The 19,091-nt window shown below is 37.1% G+C and overlaps 1 protein-coding gene across 1 annotated transcript in view; it reads right to left on the reverse strand.

Annotated features, from left to right (window-relative positions):
• LOC101610386 (contactin-6) overlaps positions 1-19,091 on the reverse strand; it is a 366,424-nt gene that overhangs the window by 298,556 nt on the left and 48,777 nt on the right.

The raw sequence follows: 19,091 nt of genomic DNA on the forward strand, positions 1-19,091 counted from the left end.
TTCAAGAGCGACAGATACAGAGAGAAAGACAGATAGAGGGAGAGAGACAGAATGGGCGCGCCAGGGCTTCCAGCCTCTGCAAACGAACTCCAGACGCATGCGCCCCCTTGTGCATCTGGCTAACGTGGGGCCTGGGGAAGTGAGCCTCGAACCGGGGTCCTTAGGCTTCACAGGCAAGCGCTTAACTGCTAAGCCATCTCTCCAGCCCTGTACTTTAAATGTGAAGCAGACAAATGAAATTTCCACCATTTTGTCATAATTTTTTTAATTGTAAAAGGTTTTTACTTCTTCCTGCCTTTAGTTATTTCAGCTTAAATAAAAATGATTGATCATAGTCCACTATTTAAAACTAAAAAGTTTTTTCAAGATGTAAATGATTGTTAAAAATCATACCAAAAAAAATTCTCCATTCAGATCAGTATACTATTTTTAGTTGGTAATATTAACATGGCATTTATGAATACTGTGATAACTTACATTATCTTTACATTTAATTTTACTTTATGTACTATGCCTTAGACTTCCCATATTTAAATTAAATCATGTATTTATTGATTCATAACTTTTTCCTGAAAGTTTTATGTGTTAGTATGTTTATTTATATTTTCTGCATGACATCATATTCTTCTGATTTGCCATTGAATCAGTCATCATTTATCTCACTCTTTTGAGTTTCTATTTTGTGTTGAAAGACATTTGTTCAAATACCAAAAGCAATAATACAAACAAAGACAAAAGAATCTCATGCACACAGAGTTAATTATCCATAGTAAGTGAGATAACACTGTGGAAAGTGTGATTCAGTCATGTTCTCAGGTGGAGTACTAGAAGTTTCCTCAAGCACTAGATAGAGTGTCACACTAGTATACGACTGACTGGTACCAGGCTTCTAAACAAAAGTGGGAGATTTTGCCAAATTCTTAAGGCTTAGTTTATATTTTCACAGATGTGAGAAAGGTTCAGCTTGACATTTACAATGACAATGGATTAAGATAACTTTGCAAAAAAGAAAAAGTCCAAATATGTTATAGCTATATGCCCTCAGTATGAATATTACGCTTTGGATTTAGAATTGAAGATGCCATATAGGAAAATATAAAGATTTAGTTCATATCTTCCCCTCGTATCCAAATGGAAAAGGATGGGGCAGCAGAATTAATGTTTGTAAACTGAAGACCACCTGAGTAGCCCAAGAAATGGATGACTTCTTGGGGTAAATGAGGCATCTTGGAGATAAAAGCAAATATCATGCCTTCATGTACTTGGTGCCTAAAATCATTTCATTCTGTCAATCAGAATACTATTGCTAGCCCTTTCTTTCCCAAAGTTGTTTTTCCAGTTAGGTTAGTATTGTAAAACCTTTGATCATGCAAAATCAGTGGGACAGTTTTCCAAAGTCATACATAAAGGTTGAATTTTGTTTTTCTAAGATTACTTAGCAGATAAGTCTCACAACAAATATCAGCTCCCTAATTCACATTGTACATGCATCATACATTAACTCTCTAAAAGATGTTATCCAATTAACATAGAATTTTCCCCTGGTGTCTATATTTCCCTCAAAAACTTCACAATAGTGACTTAACAATATATCTTTGTTTTCCCTGGACACAGTTGCTATTTGCTCAAATGTCATGACAGTTATTAATAGTACCTCTGTCCCTCAAAAAGTCACCATTTACAAAATAAATTATATGGTCCACTTATTTCATGAACATTCACTCTTTTTTTCTTCCAGAGTCTTGTTCTTTTACTATGATAGATGCTTCATGGCTTTCTCTTGAGATATCACTTCCCTGTACACCTGTAGTCTATCCAGTCTGTAGAGCTGGGGCAGGAGAGATGGCCTAGCACTTAGGGCACTTGCCTGCCAAAACAAAGGACCCAGGCTTGATTCCCTGGGACTCTCACAAACCAGATGCCCAAGATGGAAAATGTGTTTGGAGTTCATTTGCATCAGCTGGAGGCCCTGAAATGCCCATTCTCCATCTGCCTGTGTGTTCCACTCTCTCAAATAAATAAATAATAAAATAAAATAAAATTTAAAAAAAGAAGACATTCCCTTTAATGCAGTATTTCCAATGGACAAAGTCCTTAAATTTAACTTATAACAATCAAACCAGAACACTGTAGATAATAATGAGCCAAGAGCATAAATTTTCTATGAAGTTGTTAATAAACATGCTTATTGATCTGACCTCAAATAGTGTTACCATGGCCTTGTTGGAAGGTAGGGCTAAAACCTCTTAATTCCCTTTGTGGAAAAACCTGCTAAGCTCTTTCCTTTTTTTGATTTTTAAATATATTATAGTGAACACAGTCTCAAGTAGCAGAATTTTCACAAATATTTAGCACCAAGAAACAGTCCTTCTTATGGACAATAAATGCTGTTCACAGGAAGCCAGCAAAATCTAGATCTTCTTATCTTGTTTGCCACGCATAAGTTGTTTCCAACAGCCCCAGATTCATTTTCTTTTCCCTGAACACAATCTCCATGTAAGCTGTTCATCCACAGATATAAGAAACAGGGTCCTGCCTTCAATGTCATTGAAATTTGTTTTCACATTCCAGGAATCTACAATAACACCTGAAATCATAGAATCATGAAACCACCAACTATGCCTGTTCCCATGGAGATATAGGTATATATAAACCAATAAAACAAAACGTACCTAATACCATTTCTGATGTATACTGTCTACTGAAAGTGATCTTGCCAATTTCTTTCTTCTTCACCTTGAACTTGCAGGAAGTATTTTAAGACATTAGCACCAACTACAATGAAGCATTTACTTATATATGTCATATTTTGTTGCCAGAGTTTTCATATTTTACTAAATGGTAAACATGGTATGTAATACTTCTTTATCATACCTAGTATGACATGAACTACAGAAATTAACATCTATTCAATGAGAATATGCTAAGCTGACTAGTTGACAGATGAACAACTGAGTATTACACTGAAAAAGTTTAATTGGGAATCTAGAGATTATTATTAAACATCCAACTTCCTCTTAATTAGCTGGGTAGCATTGGGTGGTTCATGAACTACCACTGTCTTTCTTGAAAATAGAAGAGATTGATAAAGGCATTGTCATTTGATTTCTTCTATCCACAATATTCTAAAGTTGAATGATTCTAAGTTATTTTATAATTTCATCTCAAAAACTGTCCTTTAACATCAGGCAGCTTATCACCACATAATATTAAGAGTGAAGCCCAAAGATATTTTGCTTACCATTTCCCTATAAATCTAGCATAAATAATTAATATTTATGTAGATTTTCAGTTTATAAAAGTTTAGATTGCCTGAGGGATAAGTGAATGTTGTGACTGAATGACAACTATCTAGGTAAGAAAAGCTTGGTTGTACACTCATAGCAGACCAGGGTACAACATTCAGTAGATAAAACTTATGCTAATCAGTTACCTGCCAAAGAGTCATAGGATCCCAGACATTCATGATTACTTGAGATGAAATGGATAAATAAAGAATGGTCTATGTATAAACCTTACTTAAATCAACTTCTAGAATCTTGATAGTTTTATAAATATATCATGAGCATTCTGCTTCAAGGCAGGGTTAAAAGTCATGGAAGCTTTTAAAGGATATTTTGAATCAAAAAGCAGGCATCTTGGTTCATAACCTAAATGCTAAGCTTATTTTTCTATTCTCACTAGGTATATGCTATTTCCCCAAGACTGTGTGTATGTTTATTGTGACTTACATAGAATTTATCAGTACCAAGTAACAATTACAAACACTTTAAGAAATAAAACTATGTGCAGAGCCCATTTATTACAATCAGTACAAAATTTATGAAAGTTCTAATGTACAAAATGTTATTTTGGTTGCAAAATCTGTTCCAACCCAATTTGTGGTAGATTAAAAAATATTAAGCTTACTATATATATTTTGTTAATTTTTTATTTGTTTATTTGAGAGCAACAGACACAGAGAGACAGACAGAGAGAGAGAGAGAAAATGGGCATGCCAGGGCTTCCAGCCTCTGCAAACGAACTCCAGACACATGTGCCCCCTTGTGCATCTGGCTAACGTGGGACCTGGGTAACTGAGCCTCGAACCAGGGTCCTTAGGCTTCACAGGCAAGCGCTTAACCACTAAGCCATCTCTCCAGCCCAAGCTTACTATATTTATGTATCTTTTCTGCTGTAGAATATATATTTATCAATGATTAACTTGTGTTAATTGGGCCTGCATTTGGTCATTACATATAGATGTCCAGTCCAAAAATTTGCATGTATCTATGTTAGAGCATATGCAAATATGTACATGTACTTTTTCACTGAAATATCTTTCTCAATCTGTTGCCTTCAAGAAACCCACCTCACCACTAAAGACAGACACCTCCTCAGGGTGAAAGGGTGGTAAACATTATTCCAAACAAATGAAAATAAGAAACAAGCAGCCATAACTATATTAATATCATATAAAATAGACTTCAAACCAAAAATAATCAAAAAAGGCTAAGAAGGCTACTCTCTACTTATCAAGGGAACAATCCATCAAGAGGATATTACATTCATAAATCTGTACAAACACAGGGGCACCACAGTTCATAAAACAAAACCTACTTGACAATAAAACATAAATAACCACCAACACCATCATAGCTGGGGACTTTAATACACCATTATCAGTAATAGACAGATCATCCAAACAGAAACTCAACAGGGAAGTAAGAGTGCTCAACAAAACCATAGATCACTTAGACCTAATGGACATCTACAGAACTTTCCATCCCAAATCCACAGACTGCACATTCTTCTCAGCAGCCCATGGAACATTCTCTAAAATAGACCATATACTGGGTCACAAAGACTGCCTCCACATATTTAGGAAGATTGACATAATTCCCAGCATGATATCAGATCACAATGCTACATTGCTAGAAATCAACAACCAAAAAAACCCAACAAGAATCCCAATGGCACCTAGAAACTGATGGCATCTCAGCTGAATTCTATCAAACCTTCACAGAAGAACTCAAAACAATCTTCCTCAAACTGTGCCAGACAATTGTAGAACAGGGCAAGCTACCCAACTCCTTTTATGAAGCTAGTATCACGCTAATTCCAAAAACAGGCAGAAATACCACAAGAAAAGAAAACTACTGGCCTATTTCCCTGATGAACTTAGATGCAAAGATCCTGAACAAAATCCTCGCAAACCGAATATAACAACACATCGAAAGCATTATCCACCTTGACCAAGTGGGATTCATCCCAGGAACATAGGGGTGGTTCAACATATGGAAATCGGTCAATGTAATACACCACATAAACAAAGTTAAACATAAAAACCACATAATCATTTTGATAGATACATAAAAGGCCTTTGACAAAATACAACATCACTTCATGATCAAAACATTGGAGAGAAATGGCATGGTTGCCTCATATCTTAACATAATAAAGGCAATATACAAAGCTCCTAAGGCCCAAATAATACTTAATGGAAAGAGATTAGAGGAATTCTCATTAAGATCAGGAACAAGATAGGGTTGTCCTCTCTCACCTCTACTTTTCAATATACTACTAGAACTACTAGCTCAAGCAATAAGACAGGAGAAGGAAATAAAAGGGATACAATTTGGAAAGGAAGAAGTTAAGTTTGCTCTATTTGCTGATGACATGATTGTATATGTAAGAGACCCAAGAGACACTATCCCAATACTCCTGAAGGTGATTAACTCCTATAACAAAGTAGCAGGATACAAAATCAATACACAAAAATCAGTAGCCTGTCTGTATGCAAATGACAAAGATACAGAGAAAGAAATAAGGGCCATAGTCCAATTTTGAATAGAAACAAAAATATAAAATACCTTGGAATAATGTAAACCAAGGAAGTGAAAGATCTATACAATGAAAACATAAAAACACTCAAAAAAGAAATTGAGGAGGACTTGACAAAATGGAATGACCTCCCACACGCCTGGATAGGCAGATTTAACATTGTGAAGATGACAATCCTACCAAAGGCAATATACAGATTTAATGCAATTCCAATTAAAATCCCTAGTTGTTCTTCACAGAGATAGAAAAAAATAAAAAAATAAAAAACAATGATCTCAAATTTCATATGGAAAGGCAGAAGGCCTCGCATATCCCAACATTTCCTCAGCAAAAGAAATACCTCTGGTGGCATCACCATATCTGATCTAAAGCTATATTACAAAGTCATAGTAATAAAAACAACATGGTACTGGCATAAAAACAGGAGTATGGACCAATGGAATAGACTTGAAGACCCTGAGTTTGGTTCAAGCAATTATAGCTACTTGATATTCGATAAAGGACTGAACAATATAGGATGGAAAAAAGAAGGATCTTCAACAAATGGTGCTGGACAAACTGGATAACCACATGCAGGAAATTGAAACTTGATCCACACATTTCACCTTGCACTACACTCAAATCCAAATGGATCAAAGACTTCGATATAAGACCAGAAACTCAAATACTACTGGAAGAAAATTTAGGAAGTACTTTCAATGATATAGGAATGGAAAAAGACTTCCTGAGAAAAGAACCAGTAGCTCATGATCTTAAACAGTAACTCAACCAATGGGATCACATGAAGCTAAAGAGTTTCTTTACAGACAAGCATACAATAAGCAAAGCCAATAGATTACCCACATAATGGCAGAAAATATTCTTGGTTATCCAACTGATAGAGGCCTAATCTCTAGAATCTACAAAGAACATAAAAATCTAAACAGTAAGATGTCAAAAACCCCACTCACAAAATAGGGCAAAGAGATGACCAGGCAGTTCACAGAGGAAATACAAATGGCAAACACACACTTAAGAAAATGTTCCCCATCCCTAATCATCAGAGAAATGCAAATTAAAACAACTATGAGAGTACACCTTACCCCAGTGAGTATAGCAAACATCAAAAAATCAAATGAAAATAAATGTTGGCAAGGATGTGGAGAAGTAGGAACACTCATCCACTGTTGGTGGGAATGGAGGATAGTACAACCACTTTGAAAAGCAATATGGAGACTTCTGAAAAAGCTGACTATAGAGATACCAACATACCCAGTTATTCCCTTACTGGGCATCTACCCTAAAACCATCAAACCACAGGCCAGAGAGATTTTCTCAAACATGTTTGTAGCAGCTCAATTCATAATAACTAAGAGCTAGAATCAATCCAGATGCCCATCACTAGAAGAATGGATAACTAAGATGTGGTATATCTACACAATGGAATTCTATACAGCAGTAAGAAAATAATGGCACAATGAAATATGAGGAAAAATGGTTGAGCCTGAAACAGATCATTCTCAATGAACTTAACTAATCACAGAAAAAAAAATTGCCACATAATCTCACTCATCTATAGCACCTAACCTGAATCTACCCAAGATACCTTACATACCCAGCAAGCATCTCTTGGACTACACACTAGGATGGATGGGGAGGGAGGGGAGGGCATTGAAGGGGTGGGAAACACAAATCTAGACCCAAACAGCAATTTTACCATAAAATTCTACTTCCTAAATGGCAGACCAAATGGTTGAACCTTCACCAGGCCTTTACAGGAAACACCTGAACCACAAGACACTTCCCGGGTAGGATCAAGTCTAACCAAATCTTCTACATCTTCCCTCCCTCCCTCCCCCTCTCTCTCCTCTCAAACTCTTGTATACTAGTTGTCTTTTTCCTCATTTTCTTAGTGGGCATTGACCTTTAACTCCCAGTACCAGCAGGGGGCTATCATCCACAATGAGCTTTTGATAAGAGAGACCTACAAGGTTTCCTAAAAGAATGACAGATTTCTATCCGAGTACTTGATTACCCACCAAAGGTTAGTGGTAAGAGCCTACTGCTGAAGACACCATATGCAGTTGACACATAAAATGGAACAGTATGGCTGGAAGCTAGGAGAGAGCCAGTCCCCAAACAGTCAGTGTGTCTAGTGCCAGGAAGGTGCTACATGGGCGACTGGGGAAAATGACCAATATCTGTCCAAGAAATTCATGGTCTAACCTACTTAGCGGCAAATAACCTATTGTGATGTCCATGTAAGTGCAATAGTGGCACACAGCCATGGTGGGGAACCAACTGCTCTTGATTTGGCTAAATGATCCCCTCAGAGGTATGGGACCCATAGCTGGAGCTGGGAAACAATTCAGAACCATATCCAAACATAAGCCCACTCTCCAATATCAAGCTACCATCAATCATGTGCTACAAAAGGGCCCACACTATTAAATTCTCTGTAAAAAAAAAAGTAAGGGTTATCTCATTTGTCCTTGTGCTAACTTACCCTCCATTGGAGAATCTGCTTCTCTTTTTCAGATAGATGTAGATCCTAAGGAGAGAGCCACCTCATCATACCTCAAAAGGGCCCTGGCTGAAACCAAGGAAAATTGGCAAAACAAGCAAGGGTGCTGTTTTCCTGATGAACTGGACACCAGCACAAGGGTGAAGTAGACCAACACAGAGAAAACTCAACTCCTACCCAATCAGAGAGCCAGAGCCTCAGAGGTCCCCAACACCTCATCACTGAAGCAGACCAAAAATGAACCCAACATGGCTCAGGGAAATTTTGCAGAAGAGGGGGCAGAAAGAATGTCATAGACACATGTTGGGTCATGATATGCAGAGACATTTATCATACCAATCACTGTGGGCTAACTCCACAATGCACAACCCATATCCCTCAACAAGGAGGTGCCAATGGGGAGGGGGTAGGTCATGGATGACCCTAATAATGATACCAAACTGCCTATATTTGCTGAATACAAAACAAATAAAAAATTAAATTAAATTAAATTAAAAAAAATAGTCAAAGAAGAAATTGAGGAGGACTTGAGAAAATGGAAAGCCCTCCCATGCTCCTGCATAGGCAGAATTAATATTGTGAAGATGGCAATCCTACCAAAGGCAATATACAGATTTAATGCAATTCCAGTTAAAATCCCTACAGTGTTCTTCAGAGAGATAGCAAAAAATGATCTCAAATTTCACATGGAAAGGCAGAAGGCCTCTCACATCCAAATATATCCTAGGCAAAAGAAATACCTCTGAAGGCATCACCATATCTTTCTGAAAATTGAACAGTAACACTGCAGTCAAACCTGTAGCCTCCTGAAAAGAAAAGCCCAATGCCCATTTTTTGTGCAAACATTTTCACTGGAACATGTTTTCTTTATGCATGGTCCATGGCAACAAATGCAGGAAGGAAAATTGCATGAAAGCCCATATGGCCTACAAAAGTCCGTTTCTCTCCTGGCTCTAGTGTTCATCTTATGTCAATGAATGTATATCAGTGCTTGTATATCAGGAATGAATGTGGATATCGACTACTGTTTAGTCCTAAGGCCACTGGCGGATTTTGGGAAGTCATTAGTATGTTGAACTGTGTTATTCAGGCATCAGAGATGAAGGGATTTACCAAAATTAGAGAGATGCCATCTCCCTTTATCTTTCATAGGGCAGCTTTTAGTTCTTCATTTTCTTAAAAAAAAATATTTATTTTTTGTGTATTTCACACATAGAACTCGGAGCATTTGCTTGATGAAAATATCAGGCTCTGCCGGGCGTGGTGGCGCACGCCTTTAATCCCAGCACTCGGGAGGCAGAGGTAGGAGGATCACCGAGAGTTCGAGGCCACCCTGAGACTACATAGTGAATTCCAGGTCAGCCTGAGCCAGTGTGAGACCCTACCTCGAAAAACAAAAAACAAAAAACAAAAAACAAAAAAAAAAAGAAAATATCAGGCTCTATGTGCATCTGCAGACTTCTGAAATAAATCAGTGATCTAAAACACTGCATTACCTGTTGTGGGAAGTTAAAGTTAATTTCTTTTATTGTTCAACATTCTGTACATAAAGTTCTTTAATTTCTGTAAGTAAGTCACAAAATCTTGGATAGGGGAACATGATGTCCATTGAACACATACTCTTTATAAAAGTCTTCAGGTCAATTAAAATTATACCTTTTCTTAGCTGGGCATGGTTGCACACACTATTAATCCCAGTACTGGGAGGTGGAAGTAGGGAGATGGCTGCGAGTTCGAAGCCACCCTGAGACTCCATAGTGAATTCCAGCTCAGCCTGGGCTAGAGTGAGACCCTACCTCAAAAAAGCAAAACAAAACAAACAAACAAACAAAAATTATACCTTTCTTAACTCATTGGCAATCTCTGAAATGGCTTTCTCCCATGCAAGTAGGAAAGAGAAAAAGAATTTATACCAATGACGTTTGTTATTCCTCTAAGGCAGAGGCAGTAGAATGGCTGGTAAAGGAATATCACCTCAAAATAATAGCCTACTTTATTATTCCTTTGAGCATGCCTTTAAGCATCACTTTAGTATATTTAGGATAAAATGATGATGGCTAATGGACATTCTTCTTCCCTCATTTTTAGCAACATTAAAGAATTTCCTGGCAGAGGTGAAGATTCATTTACACACAGTGTGCTCATCATCAGGACAAATGTTCTCAGCACTAATTGCCCTTTTGTTTTTAATTGACCAGTTAATTACCTGCATCAGATAAATTAAAAGTCCTCAATTCACTTTCTCCAGGTGGCTTGACTGTTTCATTTCAGAGAGATAAATATGCCCATGGTCAGAAGAATGAGAAGATTCTTATTAATTTTTACATCACATTTGCAAGCTCAGCATTCTTTCATGGAGTTATTTATTATCAACCCAAATCTAAATAAATTTAAACATGAGATCTTTATGATCTGAAACAATCTAATTTTGTCTAGAACACCCTGACTATCATCAAGTCAGACAATATGGCAAGATAAATCATGCCTTTATATGGTTTGTTTTCAGAATATTATGTTATCACTTATAATAAATTTTATACCAAGTTCTCAAAACAGGCAAATATAATACATGCTAGATTAGTAGAAAGTGTGTCTAATGTTCTCATAAAAAGCACTTCTCTTTGAGAAGGCATGATTATGTGTTAAGTTATTAACAGCAAGAGAAGATTGCAAATAAATTTGTTATGGAAGAAAAATATTTCTACATATATATTTTTCTTTTTTAATATTTACTTGTTTTTGATTCTCTCTCTCTCTCTCTCTCTCTCTCTCTGTGTGTGTGTGTGTGTGTGTGTGTGTGTGTTGGGGGGCGGTGTTTGTGTGTGTCTGTGTGTGTGTGGTCATGTATAGTGGTCACAGATTTGATGTCAGGTATCTTACTCAATTGTTCACCTCTCTCTTTATTGAGGTTGGGTTTCTCACTGAACTCAGGACTCACAGATTTAGCTGGTATTGGTAGTCAACTTGCCCTGGATTCTCTGAATGTTTTCTCCTCTATAGCACTGGAATTACATGGGTGGTCCATGACACTTGACATATACCTGGGTGCTTGAAATATGAACTTATTACCTTAAATTGTTATGGCAAGCACTTTACCAACTAAACTCATTTTTTTAGTATAAGGTTTTACTATTATATAGATCAAAATGGCCTTGAACTCACGAACCTCCTGCCTCATAGAAACCAAATTATAGTAATAGCTTAGTTAGTATACAGTGTATCCAAGAAGCTTACAAATATTTTCCTTGAGGCCATAGACTCTAGGAAAGAGACCAGCTGAAGAATCTGGGTTTCAGACTACTGAAGAATCATATTAAATGAATTTCAGAACTGAAAGATTCTCCAGTGTGTTGATGACATAAACCTACACTTTATTTTCCTAGTTGAGGAAATTGAATTTGTAAGAATATCAATGGCTTTCAAGACTCATTTCAGGACCTAGGATAGGCCCTGGGACCTGGAGTCACACCAGTCATGGAGGTCTTCCATACCACTTGTGCCTTTTTGATCTGTGACAATGGACACAGAACCTAAGCCTATCTGTAACTTCTGTGTTTGGCTATATTTCAATCTTCAAAGTGTAGATAATTGCAGCACCTAGAACTATTCCTGGTATTTACTCTAACCAAGATAGAACAGAGGTGAGTGACACTCTTATTATCAGTGGATTTTAATGCAGATTCTGCATGTGTAAACAGGTAACAGGTAAACTCACCTGATTAGGAACACACAAGTTTACAGGATATAATACAGTCACGGAGAACAAAGTATGGCGTTGTTCTAGACTGTGTTTTAGGAGGGGTAGATTGTAATCATGTTTCATTACTTGTCTAGGTTTGGAAAATGATACAAAGAAAGTACTTCAGAGAAACAGACAGGGTGAAGGAAGACGCTTCAAACAGATCTTGGTCACCAAAGGTAAGTTTTATCTTCAAATAGGTAGTACTTCCTGAAACAAGTGCATTGCTTATTTTTATGTGGATTGATGCTTCACACAGGGACAGGAAATCCTGCTGGCTTAGGCTGTCAATGATGAGATTAATAATAAGGTAGGAATATTTAATAGTAGGGGTAATTACTAATGCTAAACAGAGATTGGGGGCTTATTTTTTTCTGCAAAGGAAACATTTTTAGCACTTGTTGCCACTTGATCTATTCCAATTACTAAACTCAATTGCCTTTTTTTTAATCACTAAAAAACAAAAGCCAAACAAGGTATACACAAATGACAGTGGTGTCCAAATAAAATTTTATTTACAAAATGCAGGTGGAGAATAATGAACCTATAGTTCTAGGTTGCCAAACCCTGTACTAAAGATTGGCCTGGAGATATTTCTAGAGGTAAATTCCCAGCCCTAATATATTGACTATTTGATTAATCTCTAGGTTGAAAGAAAGGAAAAGACAGTGCATCTGTCAGACAGCAAAAATCAAACATATTGGGACTTTAAACAATTGTACAGATATATGTGTACATATGTATACACAGGTAAATTCAAAAGAGCTTGTGCATACTCTCCTCAATTTTGTTTCTTCTTCATCACTTCAAATTAAAAAGTAGACTAAAATATTTATAACAATAATCTATTAAACCACATATGTGTGCAGAATATCTTTAGTTTTGTTTGGAAGAAAGTACACATAATTTTGTGGGATGTTGTAAGTAGAGAAAAATAACTTTTTCTTGTTTATATGTTCAATAATAAGCAAATTGAATAAAGGAAAGATTTATATTTTCTGGTTTTGTTATAATTGTCAAGTTATAGAAAACTAGAACAAAGTTGATCAGCTAAGGCCTCAACTTCAAATAAATGTATTAAGATGTTTTTTTTTTGGTGGGGGGATTTCGAGGTAGGGTCTCACTCTGGCCCAGACTGACCTGGAATTCACTATGGAGTCTCAGGGTGGCCTTGAACTCACGGCGATCCTCCTACCTCTGCCTCCCGAGTGCTGGGATTAAAGGCGTGTGCCACCACGCCCGGCTAAAATGGTTTTTAATTGAAGTATATTCTAAGTTGCTACCTGGTTTTAAGAAATTGGCCTATTTAAATTTACTGAGAGTAAGACTGTGCTGGGGAAGAGAGGGCTTAGCTCAATTAAAATTAGGAAAAAAAAAATGAGGCATAAGACTAAAAATGATATAGAATGGAGTAAGGCCAGTATTCAGTGTTTACTTGTCTTGGCAGAGGTACCAAAAATACAGAGGTTAGGTTGCATTAAAGAAAGCATGAGATCTCAAACAAGGTAGGTGCTGTTGACTTCCTTAACTATACTTTTATGGTCACATTTTGGGGTTGTATCCTGTTCTGAACATGGTGGTTTAAAAAGAACTTTGACAAATTGAGCTCTCTCCTGGGAGGAAGGGCAAGGATGATGAAGTGGCTGGAAGCCATGAGTTATGAGGGTCAGTGGAAAGAAATGAGTATATTTAGCCTGGGGAAGTCAGGATTTAACGGACAGAGAAGAGCCATCTTCTAATATTTGAAGGGCTATCTTGTGGAAGAAGGATTAAACTTGTTATTTGTGTCTCATGAGAGCAGAACTGACACCAAAGAGTGGACATTTCAGAGCCGCAAATTTCAGCTTAATATCAGCCCTCAGCATTTTAACAAGTAGAAATGTTGAGCAAGTGGTCAAGGGCACAGATTTGAAACTTAGATATTCTGGAATAACACTCTCAAAACATATTCATACATAGAAGCGCTGGAATACTATGGAAAGTAAAGTAGACTTTATAAAACTGGATTGTGTTATAACAATCAGGAAAGAATAACAGCTAACTCATGCAATTTAGAGAAAAGTTGGATGACTGTATAAATTCAAATGATTCTCAGCAAGTATTTCTCCAAAAGAGAGCTTGTTACCTGTGATGATGAAAACATAAAGATACCACCTTTTTTTCTGGGATATGAGCGAGTGCGCTTCTTTATTTTTTTTTAATACTCATGTAATAATTTATACCAGTTGACCTGGCTAGTCTTTCTAAACTTGGAAAGTTATATGTTCTACCAGGAAGTTAAAATCTTCTAAACTAGGTGTTACTGGATGCTGGTCCAAAAATTAGACTCACAGAGTTAAAAAAAGAATGTGAAACACCACAGAAAAGTGAATATAATAGCTTATCTTTAAATATCTGCAGCCAAGCTTGGAGAGGCACGCCTTTACTCCTAACACTTCGGAGACAGAAGTAGTAGCATCTCTCTGAGTTTCAGGTCACCTTGAAATGACTTAGAGAATTCCAGGTCAGCCTGGGCTACAGTGAGACTCTTCTTTGAATAAACAACAACAACAACAACAAAGTCTGATGATGTGGCATTAGTGGGCACAAGTACCAATATCATTGAACACAGAATGCAGATTCTTATTTATCTATCTACATACACACACGCGCGCGCACACACACACACACATATATATTCTTATCTTCTGTAAAGCTTGCAAAGATAAATGGTTGGATTTTAATCATGTCCTTGGCAACTATTGGTTGTCCAAATGCATATGATGGTATATCTACTTTCCTAATGCAATGATGCATAGATATAAGGGAGAAAAATAAATATAAACTGGGGGTCCCCCAGAGTAGTATAAGCACTGATTACATTCTGTTCCTATAGGTAAGGTTCATGGTCCCTAGGCTCTGAATAAATGGACCTTTTACCTTCTCCACCATCAAGCTGCCTCTTGATATGTGCTCCCATTGGCAGTTCTCACCTCGCCAAAATAGGAGTTGTTTCACAGGGAAAACATAGCTGCCTGTCAAGAGTGATGCAGAAAAACTCTGGGATATTTTTAGCAAATTGAGAGGATTCATGATTGTCAGCTACCTGGGTATATGTACTTGGAATAAGTCTGCAAGAAATCTTAACTAATTAACTTCTAGTACAGGTGGTAGATTTATCATAAAACTCTGGGGAAACTTGAATGAGGGTAGGGAATGTGCAAAGGGAGATAAAGGGCACATTGTAGATCTAGAAATTGCCTTTTCTGCAGTATGCTATAGGAAGGGATGCACGTGAGGAAACAGTTATGCATTCTAAATTAATTGTTGGTCAGACCTACTAACATATCTAGTAGTTCACCTTGCAAATTGGTAGACCAACCTTTGACCCCCAACTCTTATGTACAAGGTGGAATATACACACCTTATCAATCCACCCTGCCTAGGGGGAGACAGAACAGAAAATCAAGTCACAGGCTCTGTGGATCAGTATGCATTTCACTATGAGTCCTTCATAGCCATGATGTCTGTGCCTTCTTTTTCTTTCAAAGTTAATTTTTAGTTTTATTTTTTAATTGCACTTGTTAAAGCAGCTATGCTCCTGATTTTTTTTTGGGGGGGGGGTTTCTTGTGGGCGAGAAAATGCCAAATGAGTATCTCCATTTATTCATCTTCAAACCTACCAGTAGCATTTACATGCAGTCTTTGCCACCTGAGTTATAAGGGATGTTGGATGGTTTATTAAACTTAGGTAATAACTTATTTTCCTTATCAATAAAGTGAGGATAATAATAGAAGCTATAGCCTGTGTTAGAAGGGAGGGTAATTTTACTCATATAGACTACTATATAACTGGACCAAATGAACTTATTTTTTATTAAATAACAACTGTTATTATTACTCTTATTATTATCTTTATTATTACTAACTACAACATAACCAAACACAAAAGAACGAGAATGATTAAGGATGATTCTATTATTCTATTTATGTTGTTCCATCTTTCTGGAATTCTCCAATTCCAGCACCCTGCCAATGTTGTGGTTTTCACTACTCCTTCAATTACTCAAGGCATCTTTAGTAATGGATTGAATGAAACATTTGTGGTAGGCATATTTTTTCATAATATATTTTGTGCTGTTTACTTTCACGATTTTCTTTGTGTATGTGTCCTTGAACACAGAAGACAAGAGTTAGAAGAATTCAGTGAATGGGTGAGTGATTTGTTGTTGTTTTTGAGTATCATACTTCAGAGATACCTTAAGGGGGGAAGATTTGGGAGGATCTTCTGAGAAACACAAGCAAGTTAAGCTATTAGTTTCTTTGTAGTCTCTTGGAAAGTTAGCAAATTAGATCCTTATTTTAATAAGAGGAATGAAGAGAACTAAGTGCACTTCACCATGGCTTAACGTCATTAAGTGCATGACTCAAGCAGTTTGGGATAGGAAAATAACTGAAGGACTCATAGCCTTCATTGACTGCATTAAAATGATAACGGGCAAAGAGATCACCTCCACACACCCATTCAAAAATACACACACATCATTATGCAGTGTATAAGCACATGTTCATGAGTGGAAGGCCACCTATGCCACAGTCTCATAAAATTATAATAAAACTAAACATTTTTATTTGCCTAGTAACATCATGGCTACCATGATTTCAGTTTGAAAGGTATTACTTCCATGTCTGTGATGGGGCTGATGTAAATAAAGTGGCTGTGTTACCCACTGCATGCAAGGATATCCCCTAACGTTGTGCAGTACACAAAACTTTACAATGGTACTATGTGACTATGAGACTGGTTTCTGTATTTATTCCCTGACATGTTTTAGTTTACAGTATATATACTTATAGTCTTGCACATCTTATGCCTACTGATTAAATCATGTCAAGAGTTTGAATTACACCATCAAGATTAGTATAAAAAAACTCCATCATATTTGAACAACGGCAAAGTCTCTAGTTGTACATTTCTCAGAAAATGTCTCCATGATTATGCCATTCATGACTGAAAACACTCTAGTCTGCATGCCCAATAAGTCATCAACTGATCTATGGTCTCCTACAACAGCTGCATGACAGGGCAAACACATAGAAATTCATATGTGAATCACAACGTATAAACATGGACTCCCAGATGCAAAGAGACACTTGGCCATAATCTATTTTGCCACTAGAAGTCCAATACACTGTGCTCTGAGTCACAAAGCCACCTGGCCCTGTTTTTACTAAAAATGAGTTTGAAAATGAACTGATCATATTGCAAGATGTCATGCAGGGGCTATAGCATAAAAAAATAAGAAGTATTCAATATTTCAGAAACATCAGGAGCTACCTTCCTGACAATTCCAAGAACAATCTCGTTTTTCTCAGAACATGTATACATAGAAATATAGTAAGTGCATACCAAGAAGCACATACATCTTTTCTTTTAAAGTTGTTTCCCTTCACTCTACCTGACATAAGATCCTGGAGGTCCTGGCTGGAGTGGTATTTTTGGCACATTATTGTTCCTGATTTCCCCTTTGCCTACTGGGGACCTGCCTTTCAAATACCTAATGTGAATTTTCTCATGAATGCCAGTGATATACAGTTAGATTTTCGCTTCGAAGTTTTCATCCCTCAGGCACTCTAAGTATTTGACTATTTTCAAGATATCCATAACAAGATGAATAGCAACTGCTTGTAATACAGGGGAGAAAAGGCGAAGGGCATTTTTTATTGGTTCTTGGAAGATTTAACTACATTGATACAGCATTTACTAAAAATCTCCATAATACCTAAGCATGATGAATGCCACCTCTGTCTCAGTTCTTTCCCTGAAGGTTCCCAGGTGCTAACTGCTCTGGGGTCTCCCTTGTCACACAGAGAAATAAGTCTCCATCCATTCTTGCATGTGAACTTCCTTGATGTTTACAGAACAGTGAGCACTTTACTCACTCCCAATTCAAATCAAAATAAGGGTTTAATTTGCTTCCCTGTCTTTGGGGGCCAATCTCCCTTCATTGCACACTCATAGTCCCATTAACTTAAGCAGAATAAAAAGACCCTAAGCAGCCTTTGAATTAGACAGTTACAGACTAATTCTTCCTGGGGGAGCTTGCTGGCATCTATGAGAACCTCCCTTTGTGCATTCTACATCCCAGGGTAGAACTGAGGATAAAACATGACTTCATGTTACCACTCATTAATAATTCACACCGTATCTACTAGCTCATGTGATGCATTTCTAGGTTACAGAGTATGGTGTTCATTGCTCTCTGTAGACTCACATTGGCAGGTAGAGCAGTCACATGACCAGAATGTCAGCTACTTCTAACACAGGAGGTAGAGCAACCAACAGCAGAAGTGAACTTTGTGGAACATCGCCAAGTCAGAGGTCACCCTCCTGCATGCAATGGTTTTAGTTTATTATTTAGGTTCAAAGAATTTCTAGAGAATATTAGGTCCCATATTTAAAAGCAAGTAATTCACATCCTCTGACCATTAGCTGAGCTTTCTCTGTAATGGTAGTTATATGATGTTTAGAGAAGAAATTAAATGATTTCTCCGTTGAAGTGGAAGAGCAGAGGGTGACATAGATATGTACACATGTCAGCACACCAACCTAGGTAATTCATACACAAAGCATTATTGTTTTGATTGAAGATGCCCCTCTCAAATAAACTGCAACAGGGTTGAATGTGAAGGATATAGTTCGCAGATTCAGTAGGTCACTCAGAGAAGGCCATATACAGGTTATCACAACAGTTCTCTGTGATGCTGTGGATTTAGTTCCTCAGGGATCAACAAGAGGCAGTACAGAAAGATGAACAGTTATCTTAGTGACCAGGCTAGGAAGATGGTTGTTTGTGGATTCCAAGTCTCCTGTTGATTGAGGAATGCTTGGGGAATTATGAAGTCTTAAAACATTTTGTTTTACTCTGTGCTTCCAAAGTCAAAAAGCAGCTGTCAGCCAGAAATAGTTTCCTCATATAGTCTTCAGTTTGATCTTGGGGGTACTAGCAAGCAGTAAAGCAGATATAGTAGTAATCTGTAGCAGGT

This window comes from Jaculus jaculus, chromosome 14, assembly GCF_020740685.1.
Source record: "Jaculus jaculus isolate mJacJac1 chromosome 14, mJacJac1.mat.Y.cur, whole genome shotgun sequence".
NCBI lineage: Eukaryota > Metazoa > Chordata > Mammalia > Rodentia > Dipodidae > Jaculus > Jaculus jaculus.